The sequence below is a fragment of the Pagrus pagrus genome, assembly GCF_965226575.1.
Source record: "Pagrus pagrus genome assembly, chromosome: 5".
NCBI classification, from domain to species: domain Eukaryota; kingdom Metazoa; phylum Chordata; class Actinopteri; order Spariformes; family Sparidae; genus Pagrus; species Pagrus pagrus.
This window is the reverse complement of record NC_140189.1, coordinates 29,931,810-29,944,373: the sequence shown is the minus strand read 5'-3', so window position 1 is coordinate 29,944,373 and position 12,564 is coordinate 29,931,810. Positions and strand designations below refer to the sequence as shown.

General features: G+C 39.4%; 1 protein-coding gene across 8 annotated transcripts in view; it reads left to right on the top strand.

The window, feature by feature from the left end:
* diaph2 (diaphanous-related formin 2) overlaps nucleotides 1-12,564 on the top strand; it is a 397,495-nt gene that overhangs the window by 228,763 nt on the left and 156,168 nt on the right. The gene's annotated exons all lie outside the window — the stretch shown is intronic.

Here is a 12,564-nt window from a genome sequence, read left to right as displayed (position 1 = left end):
TAACACACGGCTCTTTTTTTATTTGTTTGAAAGCTGTATACTTAGCAGATCTTCCCTGTGAAATAAGAGTTAGACGATCATAGAACAAAACCATGCAGAACCGAGCTCACAAATTAAACAAGGAAGCGAGTGACACATGCCCAAGAAACACAGCAAGAGCTATACAGAAGCACTGGAGGGGAGCAAAGAGACTCCCTGCTGGGTGACACAGTCCTGAGTGTGGGCTCCATCTGCACAGTGCTCATCTACACTCATTATGCTGATTAATCACTCTACACCACCCACTTTCAGCCACATGCCAATCACCATTTATCCACATGGACAACTGCACACATACAGAGTAGGACGATGTGTTTGTATGGCTTGGGCAATGATAAAGGAAATGCAAAGCGACCATCTTGCTAATGCTTAAATGAGTGGGTGATTGCATCTAAAATGAAAGTAAATATTGTATATTATAGAGTGGAAATAGTGAAGGAAAGAAAAGGAAGTATGAAATGAATGTATTTGAATAAAGAGTATATGGAAGATGAAACCTTTAATGCCTGTGATGCTTTTCTAGCTGTTAGTTGCTTTTCACAGTTTTGATAGCTTGGTGCCACCTGTTGTTTTTGCGATTAATAATTAAAACATGTAAAATAGGCTTTGCTGAGCAATAATAGCTTGTAAGTGGAACATGGCAAATTTGATGTTGATGAAGATGAAGAAGTAGTTTCTGATTGAAGACACATTTTCATGGTTTGAGTTTATAGTTTGGTTATTTCCTGTATTATTTTGTAGGTTCGTTCATGTTTTACTTTCCACTTCCTGCCTTTGTCTGTTTTCATGCCCTTTCTCCTGCTCACCTATGTGCCATTAGTTAGTCATTCCTGTGTATTTAACCCTGTGTTTTTCCGCTCTCTTTTTGTTGCTTGCCTTTTTGTTACTTGCATTTTGGATTATGGAACCTCAGGTTGGTTCTCACAGCTCTCTTTTTTTGTTTTTCAACCAGCCTGCTCACTTTTTTCTGTTTTTCACTAAGCATTTTTATCAATTTAACAAATTGTTAGGCTTCAATTCACACTTCAACCTTGAGAAAAGTGATATACTATACTGTACCTGGCACTTCCACAAAGCTCCCTTGTATTCATGAGCTCTGATAAACAATGACTCAATTTTAACCGGTCTTGTAGCACTTGATACAAGGAGAAAATAAAACACTACAAAGACCAGCTCAATTTAAAATCGCGCCTGGGCATTATTTTGCAAAGGAGAGTGACAAGCAGGCGGGCGATTGATAAATGGAAGGAATAGTGAAAATAGAAGGAATCAAGGAAGCAAGAGGTGTTCATAATGCATCTAAAACTCTGTAACTCAATCTTATTATCTTCTTTCTCCGTCGACATGTCTAATGTAATGATTTGTCAGCAGAATGTGGCAGTGCGTTGGCCTTGAAGTACCCCTACAATGTGTCACCGTGGCAGAGTGGATAGATAGGAGTTGATTGGCTCTCCTTATTCTGCATTAGGGCCCATCAACGCCTCAGAGATGATGTACACATCCCTGAATGCTGGCAGACAGTTCGGGCCCTCACCATTCATCCAGACTTCATATGAATCCTTGCAATTCCACACTTATTTTCATCTCTGTATCCCCAGCATACAAACATACGTACAGTACATGCAAATGGAACGGCGGTGTCAGTTATCCCATCTGTCTTCTAGTCCCTGCACAATTCTGTCATTTATCATCCAACCTCTAAATGTGTCTAATGTCCATGCACATGTGCAAACACACACACACACACACACACACACACACACACACACACACACACGTTTGCATACAATCTCTCTCCCTTCATCTCATTTGTCTGCAATATTCATAGTGCTGGTGGACAGAGGGCACTTTTGTATATCAGGTCAGTTTCATCAAATTCAAAAAGACATCAGAGCCAACCCACTATCATACCTTGTATAACAATGAGATGAAGAGGACAATGAAAGACAATAATGAACGTCGGCTCAGTGAAAACAGATTGAGCCCAGAACAGCTTGGCAAAGGTCTGCTTTTAAAGGGCTGACAGCTTGTCAAAGAAAGCCATTACTATTGTTGGCTGGCAACAGAAGCAGCAAGGGAAGGTTCTGGAGACCTTGTTTGCGAGTGAAACAGTCAGGCACGTGCACTCTGGTCTGCAAGGTCCTGGTCGCTTCGTGTTTGGCACCATAGGATGTCTAGCCTAGCACCTTTGCAAAGAACATATTCTAGCTCTCACGCATTGTTCACATCATGACGTGGCTATGCCCATGACCTTGCAGTTGTTGACTTATGTTGGCTCTCCTTCGGTGTTTTAATGTCACCAAAAGTCCCTCACAGCCTCGTTACCCCAAGGAAAAGGCTTAACTGGCGTAATTATTGTAGTTGGTCCCATGCCCTTACAGTTCCTGCCAATGGAACACAATCAGGACAAACAATGGTCAGATTATTAATATACACTTGTAAACTTGCATAGTTTATGGTGTAATCAACTGATACACATTAAGGGGGTTGCTCATAATATATATATAATACATAACTGGTAAGGTTAGTACGATGTAATAGGCTGAAAGCATAATTGTAATGAAATGTACTCATTACCATATTGCTTGTATTTTTTTGTCATTGCAGTGTCATTCATTTTATATGATTTCTAAAGGCGGCCCACGGCAATTTGTTTTTTGTTATGTAGAGCAACGTTCATGTTTTGTATTTGTCAGTGCGTCACATTCAGTTCAGCTGCACATTATTGTAAAAACATAGTTTACTGTAAGTGCACAGAATGATGATTAAAGATTAGCAAAAGCAACAGAAGCACTAAATTATTGTCAATAGGAACATATGGCAGAAGTAATGTCCATTATGTGAAATATTTTGTCAATGTATTATCATTTAACATAATTGTGCTCAGAGTGAATTGTTTTCACTATTTGGTTAGGAGATTTGTCATAATAAATGACTCAGTTCTGTAACTGTGATACCTAAGACCTTGGTTCAACAACAGTAGCTCATTTTATTGAGAAATCCTTTTCAAGGGGCTAAAAACTGATGTTAAGCTTACTCTCCGTATATAGAAAAGCACTTCATTGTGGCAGTAGTCCCTGGAAAATTGTTAAATAAGTTTAAGTGGCTGACAATGTTGTTATTGTTGTATTACACATGCTTTGCAATCTCCGGGAGGAACTGTGTCCAAATGCATCGTTAGGAAGATTTCTTACTTACAGTCGGAGGGATTAAGTGGTATTGGTTTCCAGGAATTTAGATTAATGCTCAGCAAGTGTAGTCTCCAAGCTCTCCAAGCGTCTTCTTTAGTCTCACCACTTTATTCTTATTTTTATTGGACAGCATTTCTGCCGGACTACCTTGTGTTCCCTTGTTGCTTAATTGGCACATCTTGGGGAATTGTTCTTTGTGATTACAGTTTATAAAATTCTTAAATTTCCTACAATACGTGCATTCCCTCTTCTAATGGCCCCCCGAGGCAAATATTAGCTTTTTAAGGTCTAATCAGCTTTTCTACCTCCATCAAGCAGGCCTTGGTTCCTCATGCAGTAGTTTAGCCGTTGCAGAGTCCCTGTGATGTCCAATTATGGCCCATTTCTAATTTAACCATGTCACATCAGAGCTCATCACTGCGTTGACCTCAGTGGATCAGAGCTAATGTGTGAACACAGAGGGCTGTATTTAGTGTTGGAAACTTCAGCTTTGCACTGAAGTTTAGAACTTACATAAAAATATACGCAGTACAGTTCCTCACATTCAGACATCTGCTGCACCGGTACATAACTTGGTATAAAATTACCCACATCCAGTCCATGCCTTCGGGCTTGTCAGGATTTTCTTTGTTAAGCTTTTTGGGAGCAAGGTTTTCCACTTCACCTAACCTACTATATCTATTTAAAGTGTGTGACTGGAAGACTGTGATGTGTGTAGATGCAGGAACATTTAAACTACTTATGTATATCGTATTGTAACTCAGTTTTTGAGAGTCATTGTAACTAAAGCTTGCACTGTTATGCTGTGAATGTGTTTCACAAAATCAAATCATATGTTTGAAATATATACAGTAACGAGCAAACGAAGAGGGACGGAGGAGAGAAGTAAATTGGCATTAACATGAAGAGACGCATAGACTCTAACAAACAGAACAGTTTTGTAGGCTGGTGGTTGGTGCAGAGCATCATTTCCCCACCTCTACCCCAAACATGCCATGTGATCTAGCTGCTTGAAATGAGGGAGTCATCACTAAATGTTTAAACACACCCAGTTTTTTGGTGTGTGTGGTAAGCTAACTCTCGTCAGCGGATGATATGGCCCTTGGGGCTTGTTTTGTGGAATATCAGAGTGGCTTCTTAAAGTTTAATGTCTGCCAATGTATTTTATATTACTCCATCTCCTTTTCAAAAGGAAATGCTAATGACTATAACACTGCACCGCCGCTATTCATTTGTAATTAGTATCGCCCTATGTTGTGTGCAAATGCACTGGTAAGAATATCAAAGTAGTGTCCAGCATCTCTCGTATTTAAACTCAGCATGTCTTAATGAGCTAATGTGTGCTCATCATTTCCGAGCGCTCATTGGGTGACATATCAGGGCTTTTAAGTAAACAGTGGGAAGTATTTGTATTCATTTTATGATTTAGGATGAGCAAGAGAGTGTTACACACATTAAAAGCAATTTTTAGACATCCTGATTCAGCATGAAAATGGGTCAAAATCAGAACGATACAGGTATAATGCTGCAAAAGTAATGCAGTTAAATAGGAATTACTGTCACAGCATTTTGCACATTTGTATAGTGATTTTATACCATATGTAAGGACTCATTGCATTTAGGTGTCACACCAACACTTGTGTTAACATATTAAATGTGCAATATGTAAGAGTCTGCCATCTGTCAAATTCATATTGATGCAAATAGGGGCAGCGTATCACCAGAGTGACTGATTACTGCTGCTAACTGTACAGCAGCTGCCCTTAGCTCATTAGCTCAGATAGCAGTGCAGTTAGTAGTTCGGACTGGATAGGGCTGGACGGGGACAGGGCTAGCTGGTTAGCATACTAACTTCAGTAGATATCTCTGCAACACAACATCAACATTTAAACTTACTTTTTCACATTTGGTTGAAAATTGTAGCACATGTTTCGTCGCTAACTAAAACTCTTACATACTGTATTGCTCCTTTAATCTTCCTGACCCTTGAGTTTCTTATTTGCAAGTGAAGTGGTAGTATCTTTGAAAAAAGAGAGTGGCTCGCCTGTATGTTCTATTACACTTACATCTTTTAGTTTCTATCTGAACACTGGCACTTATTTAAGCAACAACTACCGAGTTCTTGTTTCCTACGGCCACAATATCATGACTTACTTATTTTTTCAAGTGTTTTTTCCTCCCTCCAAAATTAATTATTGCGGACATGTTGTTGTGTATGTCTACCTTCCCTGCCTGGGAATTGAAATGCACTGTTGTAGTATGCACACTAATATAAATTGCTTTCCTTTCGGGTCATTTGACTGTGTTTTATTTAATATCAGTTCATACTATGAAGTGATGACACTTGACAACATCGGGGAGCTATTTTTATTTACTATTACTTAAAGTCAACACAAATACCTAATGGCTATAGCACATGAACATCGTACCCTATGCATAAACTTTTTTATATTTGCCCAATTGACTGTAACTTATGTTAAAGAAGCACCTTCAGGAAATGCATACATGGATATTCTCTCCAATTATTTTTTATATATGTATTTAAAATAATAATAATAATAATGTTCTTACCTTTTAAACTGTAGCAATTCATATAACATGTCGCATGAAATCCTTATACACACCAACTTGGCTGTCTCGCTGTAAACACCAGCGTTGTCAGCTTTCGGCTTTGCACTACTCCTCTTCACCTCGCCATGGCAACAACCTTTCCGCCAGGTCTCACAGGAGTCTTTCGCACTAGCCTTGCTTGTTATTATTGTTTATCTCTCTTGTCAATCACCCAGATCACCGCGATGCTCATCCATATGCATGGCCTCATCATTACACGTGGTAGCCCATTGGCTGCAGGGTCTGGCAGTGCCCATGCCAGCCTTTGTTCTCCGCTGTAACAACAGGTGATTGTAGCAGCCTGGCACATTGTTGGGGCATCATTTGCATGGTGTAAAAGTGCACATGTGGGGCAAGGCGATAAGTATGGCTGTGCATTGGGCCTGTTGGATTAGAGCTTAAGCAGTAGAAACGGGGTCCCCCTTGGGCTTAATTGTGGTGTATTTTGGCACACTGCACACAACTCTCTTCTGCATCAAATGCTAATTTAACAATGAAATGTGAAATACATTATGCTGATTTGGTGGGGCTGAAAAATAAGACAGGAAAGGAGGAGAAGTATTGAATAAACAAAGTAAAGGCAGGGGAAAGAGAGGCAAGGTTTGGCTTAGTGCAATATCAAATGTGCTTCAGAAATTGATGGCCAGGACCCAGGGTACTACATGTACTTTTCACTGATCATCACCGCGCTGCTGATCTCTTACCACAGGGTACAGGCCAGGTACTCTGTCCTCAGGTTGAATATTGATTAAAAGCACACACATTCACACACGCGCACTTAAAGTTCCAGCACAATACAGCACAACAGTTACATTTTGATTAGGTGGAGTCCATGCAGCTTCTCCTCAGGCACACTGGGTGCTGTATTTTCTTAACCGAGTAAAAATTAGTTTTCTGTTTTCACTCTCCAATTCAGTGTCTTTGTTTCGGTGACAGATGGCACATCACTCAGAGAACGCTGTCAGACAGCAGACTCCACAAACAAATTAATTTCTATTACTGTTTTGCATGCTAGCTTTCTTCTCGTTTGATTGACAGTCTCATCATATACCAACACTGTATTAGGGTGACTGTATGGGACATTGCGAGAGAAGAATATTCACAAATGAGAGATAATTTCAGTGCGGTGCAGTAAAGTTCACCCCCCTTTTTTTCTCCACATTGACGAGCTTGTTTTTTATAGCAAAAGTTCTGCATGCAGATTGTCCTCACGCATTAGGTAAAACACTTTTACTGAAGTTGATATCATGAAATAAACCTGTATTCATATTTAAAAGCATTTTCTCCTTTCAGTTAATATATAAACATTAGATTAATCTAAGTCCTGAGGGCTCACAGTAGATGCAGGTGGGTGTGGAATAAGCTTTCAGAAACATTTTGTTTATCTCCTGCTGTCTCTGTTTTGTTTTTTGTTTTTTTATTTGCTTGTTTCTTTTTCTGTCTCCGTTCCTCGTCTCTGTTCTTGTCTCGTTCATTACCGAAATTCTATCTCTCTGTTCATCTCCTTTCTTTTTCGTAATGCAAACCCCCCCATTTGCATGGTTAATTCCCCTCTTAATCCTGCTTCACACCTTTCATGGTGAATGTAAGTGCTCAGGTGTGCACGTTTAAGAAATTCCTCCATATTTCCCTCTAAAAGACAGATTTAATGTCACAGTAAGTCTGTCAGGTTTCCCAGCCCCAACCCTCAAATTAATCCCTCCCCTCTGTATCTCTCTCTCTCAACCTTTCTTCCTCCCTCTCACTGCATTTGTGTCTTTCTCTCAGACTGCATTTCTCATTTAGTTTAATGCGATTTCAGAATCTGTCACACTCAGTTTGTTGCCTGTCAGCCTGTCACTGTAGCTTTGCTCATGGTGAGATTTGAGGTGTTTGTGTGGTTTGGCAGGGTGTAGATTGTGTAAGACTAGGACAGCCTGTGTGACTGATGTTCATTGTTTAACATATTTACCTCTGAGACAAGATTCACTGTTTGTTGTTGTCGTTTGTTCTTTGTTTTCTCTCGTAAGTTCTCCTCTAATTATTGAGGTTAAATGGTGAAAACATGATTATATTAGTGAACAATTTATAAGATGAAGCATTTTGTGTACCTGTAAATGCTTCACATATTATTTCAAATATAAAACAATGTGTGTGTTTTGTTTCCGTGAAATTAAAAATACTCAGAAAGAAACATTTGGAAGCTGCTGCACTCCGTTCTACCGAGCATTATCTGTCAAAAAAGTCCCCGTTCTGGTAAACAAAAACACAACTTGATAGTCTTTGTTCCACATATTCAGTTTCCAGTTCTGTGGTAGTAACCTTTTGTTTGAGATGGATGCTGTCTACACCCACAAACTATTGTGCGGAATTACTTTTTTTTTTCTCTCTCTCTTTCTCTCTTTTGACTCTTAAGCTTAGTTTGAAAAAAAAAAGAAAACAGAAGAAGCAACTTCTGAAATTTCACACAATATGTTTTTTGGAACTGTCAGGCGTTGGTTTGAGAAGTAAGGCTCGGAGAACATTGAGAAGTCTTCTCGTCTGTCTATTATCTTGTTATTGATTCAAACTGAAGTCTTCAGTGATTTGCCATGAGTCAGGTAGGGTAGCCCGCTGAGGTGTCACAGCAGGTAGACGGCAGTCCTGTGTTGCTCTTCATCACAAAGCATGGGCAAAATACCACATGTTTGTCTGTCTCCCAAAATTGAGGAGAAAATCAATTAAAAGGAGAAAATCACATCTGTCAAGCACGTGGCAGACGCTGCCCCTCTTCTGTCTTTGTTGTAGACCTCCCAAAGACGTAGTGGAGAGGAACGCAGTTTACTCAGATCGTCTTTGAGACATCAGGTGATTCTCCCTCGTTTCTCCTTTATTTAACCCAGCTTAATAAAGACTTTATTGCTCTGAGAAAAGCCTTATCGATTGACGTGTCTCAGATTACATCTTAAGGTTTCTTGGTTTTCTTTATCATTTTGACATTACTGCGGGGAATATGCTTCTCTGTGATCTAAGTGTATTTCACTAGGTAGGGGTCATGAAGTAGGTGCGGTAGAGGTTGCAACTCAGTAAAGGAAGGAAGAGAGACTCAATATAATGTTTACACATATACAGTATTTAGTACACACCTTTGCTGACATTCATTGTATTGTGAAGAAGCTTTTTTGGGCATTTTTTTACTTTACACCACATCAGCACCTGCTGATTTAACCAGCATGCAGTGCTGTAAACCGTGTGGTTAAGTTCACGCCTAATACATGCCTAATACCCTCCTTTTAAACTGTATTAACTTGGCATGGGTTCCCGGCTGCTGCTAAACTGTGAACCTTGATTTACTGGGAGCTAGTTGACAGCAGCAGAGATCAAAGTATGGAAGTGAAAGCCCTACAGATACTGTCATCCTCTACAAATGTTTAGTGAACCGTAACGTGTATCTCATTACTTTTACACTCTCCTTTACCCTGGCAACTGCTTCCAGTCCTCAAGCACAGACCTTTCACAGCTTGGGTAGCAGGAGTGGAAGTATTTCACCAATATTTAGTTATTTTTCTGTACTGGACATGTAAAAAACACGTACAGTTCTAAGTTAATGTGCGGGAGATGCACTGGTAATGATGTCGTCCTTGTGTTGACCTGCAAATTTAAATCTATAATAGATTGATTGCGTATTGTGTGCAATGATACAGTATCTTAATCTGTTTCCGAACAGGATAACAACCAAAGCCAATTATCTGCACATTATTGTCATGGTGATTCTTTAGATTGAGATTTAACACATTTTGACAGGCGTGCATTCACGTAAATTGTGATAGCGCATGTGTTATTGGACTACCGCTGCCCCTTACAGTGATTAATTGATTCTGATTCGTCAAACTGAGTGCATGGTTGATGGACAACTGAAATGCATATTGAATGATCGCATCCATAATTTACTGATGGCAGTTTTTTGGGAGCCACATGATGATATGGAAACAAATATAGACTGTTAAACCTGCAAGAGTCAGCAAAGGAATGATGCATCTAGAAATTAGGACCATAACTGTTGTTTGAAAGTTGAAATACACAGACCTTGTTGGCGTTTCTGAAGAAAAAGGAAAAAAATATATATCCTTTTACCTGCAGTCAACAGGTTTATATTGACACATAAAGTCATTAAACATAATTTGTGTACCTTTTTGGTAAAACTAAAAACTGTGTTCATGTTGCTTGTTACTTGTATCAGTCAAGCCAGTCCATAAAGGAAAATAATAACATTTCCCAAAAAACAAAACAAAAGCATGGCAGCAGGGTGGTAAGGCAGCGTAATTTTCTACAAATTTACAGTAAACATTTACACCAATGATTGAATATATCCACTTTGATAACACATTCCACCTAAAATGTGTCTTGATTTTTGACAAGGCGATACTAAGCATGATTTATGAGGTTTTAACCTGAATAACCACATTTTTCTGCCCCTGATTTGTTGGTGGATTGCTGTACTCTGGCAAGTGTGCTGATATGTAGTGCCTTCATCTTCACCCAAGGCGGTAAATGAATGTGTAGTGTTGCTAGCATTCTTCCAGTAATCTCTCCTAGACTGCTGTGTGTGTCTGGTGGCCTGTGGTGAGGAGTCTGGCCCAGCGTCATCACCCAGTCTCCCACATTGCCACACATATGGTGCTGCCTTTGTGTCAATTGTGCTCTATGGGGTTTCTAATAATTAACAAGATGACAGACAAATGCAATGACAAGTACAAGGTGGATTTGATTTTCTATTACACATTCTTCTGTGTTTTTCAGACATGTTTGATCGGAGTGTTAATGGTAATGATTTCACCTCGTTCAAAACATTAAATCTACTCCGGATGTAATTACAAACGTCTCCAAATCCAATGAATGGTTTAAGTTATGTCGGTCTGTACGTTTTTATATGCCTCGATGAGTTTCTGCATGCTTATTGCAGATGACTGACAAGTATTAAGAGTACAACTTCACTGTAGAAGGAAACATTAAATATTAAAAAATACTCTCCCAAGGACACTTAATTTCTATGCTCTGCCAGACTATCCTCAGCTCAAACGGAAGGGCACCTTAGGAGACTTAATGTATGTACACTTTATTGTTTGTCTATGCCCAGGAAGCAGTGAAACCAGCCTAAATAATCAGATTCACCACTGTATTCAGAATCAATGACACATTGTCAAGGAGACCTTCATTAATAATCCAGCTACGGATGTCTATTACTGTGTACATATCACTCTGACTAGGATCTATATATATTTGACAGAAACCCACCGAATAGGATTATTTACTACATAAAAAGCTGCTTATTATCAAGTTTTCAGGAACAGACTTTTGCATTTCAGTCAGAAGTTAAAACGAGACTAAAACCTGCATTTATCAACAAAAATAATACAAAGCCTCACATTTGGGAGAATAATATTTTGCCTTTTCTCTGTATAAAAAGTAATGAGATATAAGAAAAAGCTTCAGCAAGAGTTCCTTTATTTAAGGGCACTAGAGAGCAATATTAGCTTTGTATATATTATAATACACCACGCAGTATATTCATTGTTCTGGACCAAAAGAGGACAAAAAGGAGATCCATGTGCGCAGTCATCATTTAACTATATACGATATAAATCCACCCTTACAAATCCAATTACACAAATATGTTTTTTATATTTATATCATCAACAATCCTTTCTGCCTCTGCTGATATGATCAAAAGCCTTCATTATCATGGCACCATTGCTTGCCAGGGACCCTAATTGGAGCTTGCAAAAGCAAGCAACATTTGATATAATGGCTCCCTCCCAAACAGGAATGCCAGGCCTGCATTATGACTTTCTTTTTATATTGCTGAATTCCCTGAGGGAAGGACAAAGATGTCATCATTAGTGGGCAGAAGACTTTGGCCATAGCTGCTGAGGTCTATGGAGTGGTCAGCCAGGCTCGTGACCCAGTAGCAGTGTCTACTCTGTGTTTTCTCTGTCGAGGTTCCCATCTGGTCACGTGACCCTGAGCCAGGCTGCTCCCGCTGAATACATTTGGGGAGCTAATGAGAAAGGAAGCTTTGTGAAGACCTGGAAAAGGGCACCTCTTCCTCTTCTTCTCCTCTGAGAAAAAGGGGGAAAAGTCGGCGTGGTCAATTTTATTAACTTGGCTGACCTTCACACAAACAATTAACATTTACAGAAAACACAGCCCCTCCCATTATCTTTCTCATCTCCATCTTAATCTTCAACCTCACCAACAGCAGCCGTTTTTTTACTTCTTAACAAAGGGAAATTTAACAGACAAGTAGCAAATTAGTGGCAAACACGCTGCATGTATTTTTAAGACAATTGCAAGGTGATGCGGATTATGCAGTAGAAGGTCGGTTATCTAAAGGTGCTTCGATAATTGGCTAAGGGCCACCAGTGTCACAGTAAAAAGCCAACTGTGAGCAGTGATTATGTGACCTTATCTACTCATCCTCCTACCAGACTGTCGGCAAACCTCTGTGCGAATCCAGGTCTAATGAAGAAAAGTGTATGGAATAGAAAATGTCTTGTTTGATAGTGTCAGAACCTGCAGGACGTTTCCCATATAATTTGTATTCTTTCACAGATTGACAAACTGTACACAAGCATACCTTTTCTTCCATGGCTCTATAAAAGTGCATCAGAGGTTGCATACTAGTATGATGCTCGTACACTGATATAAACAAACTCCATTTACAAATGTTAGCTAACCAGGTATGTTGATGAGCAACGCACTCAGC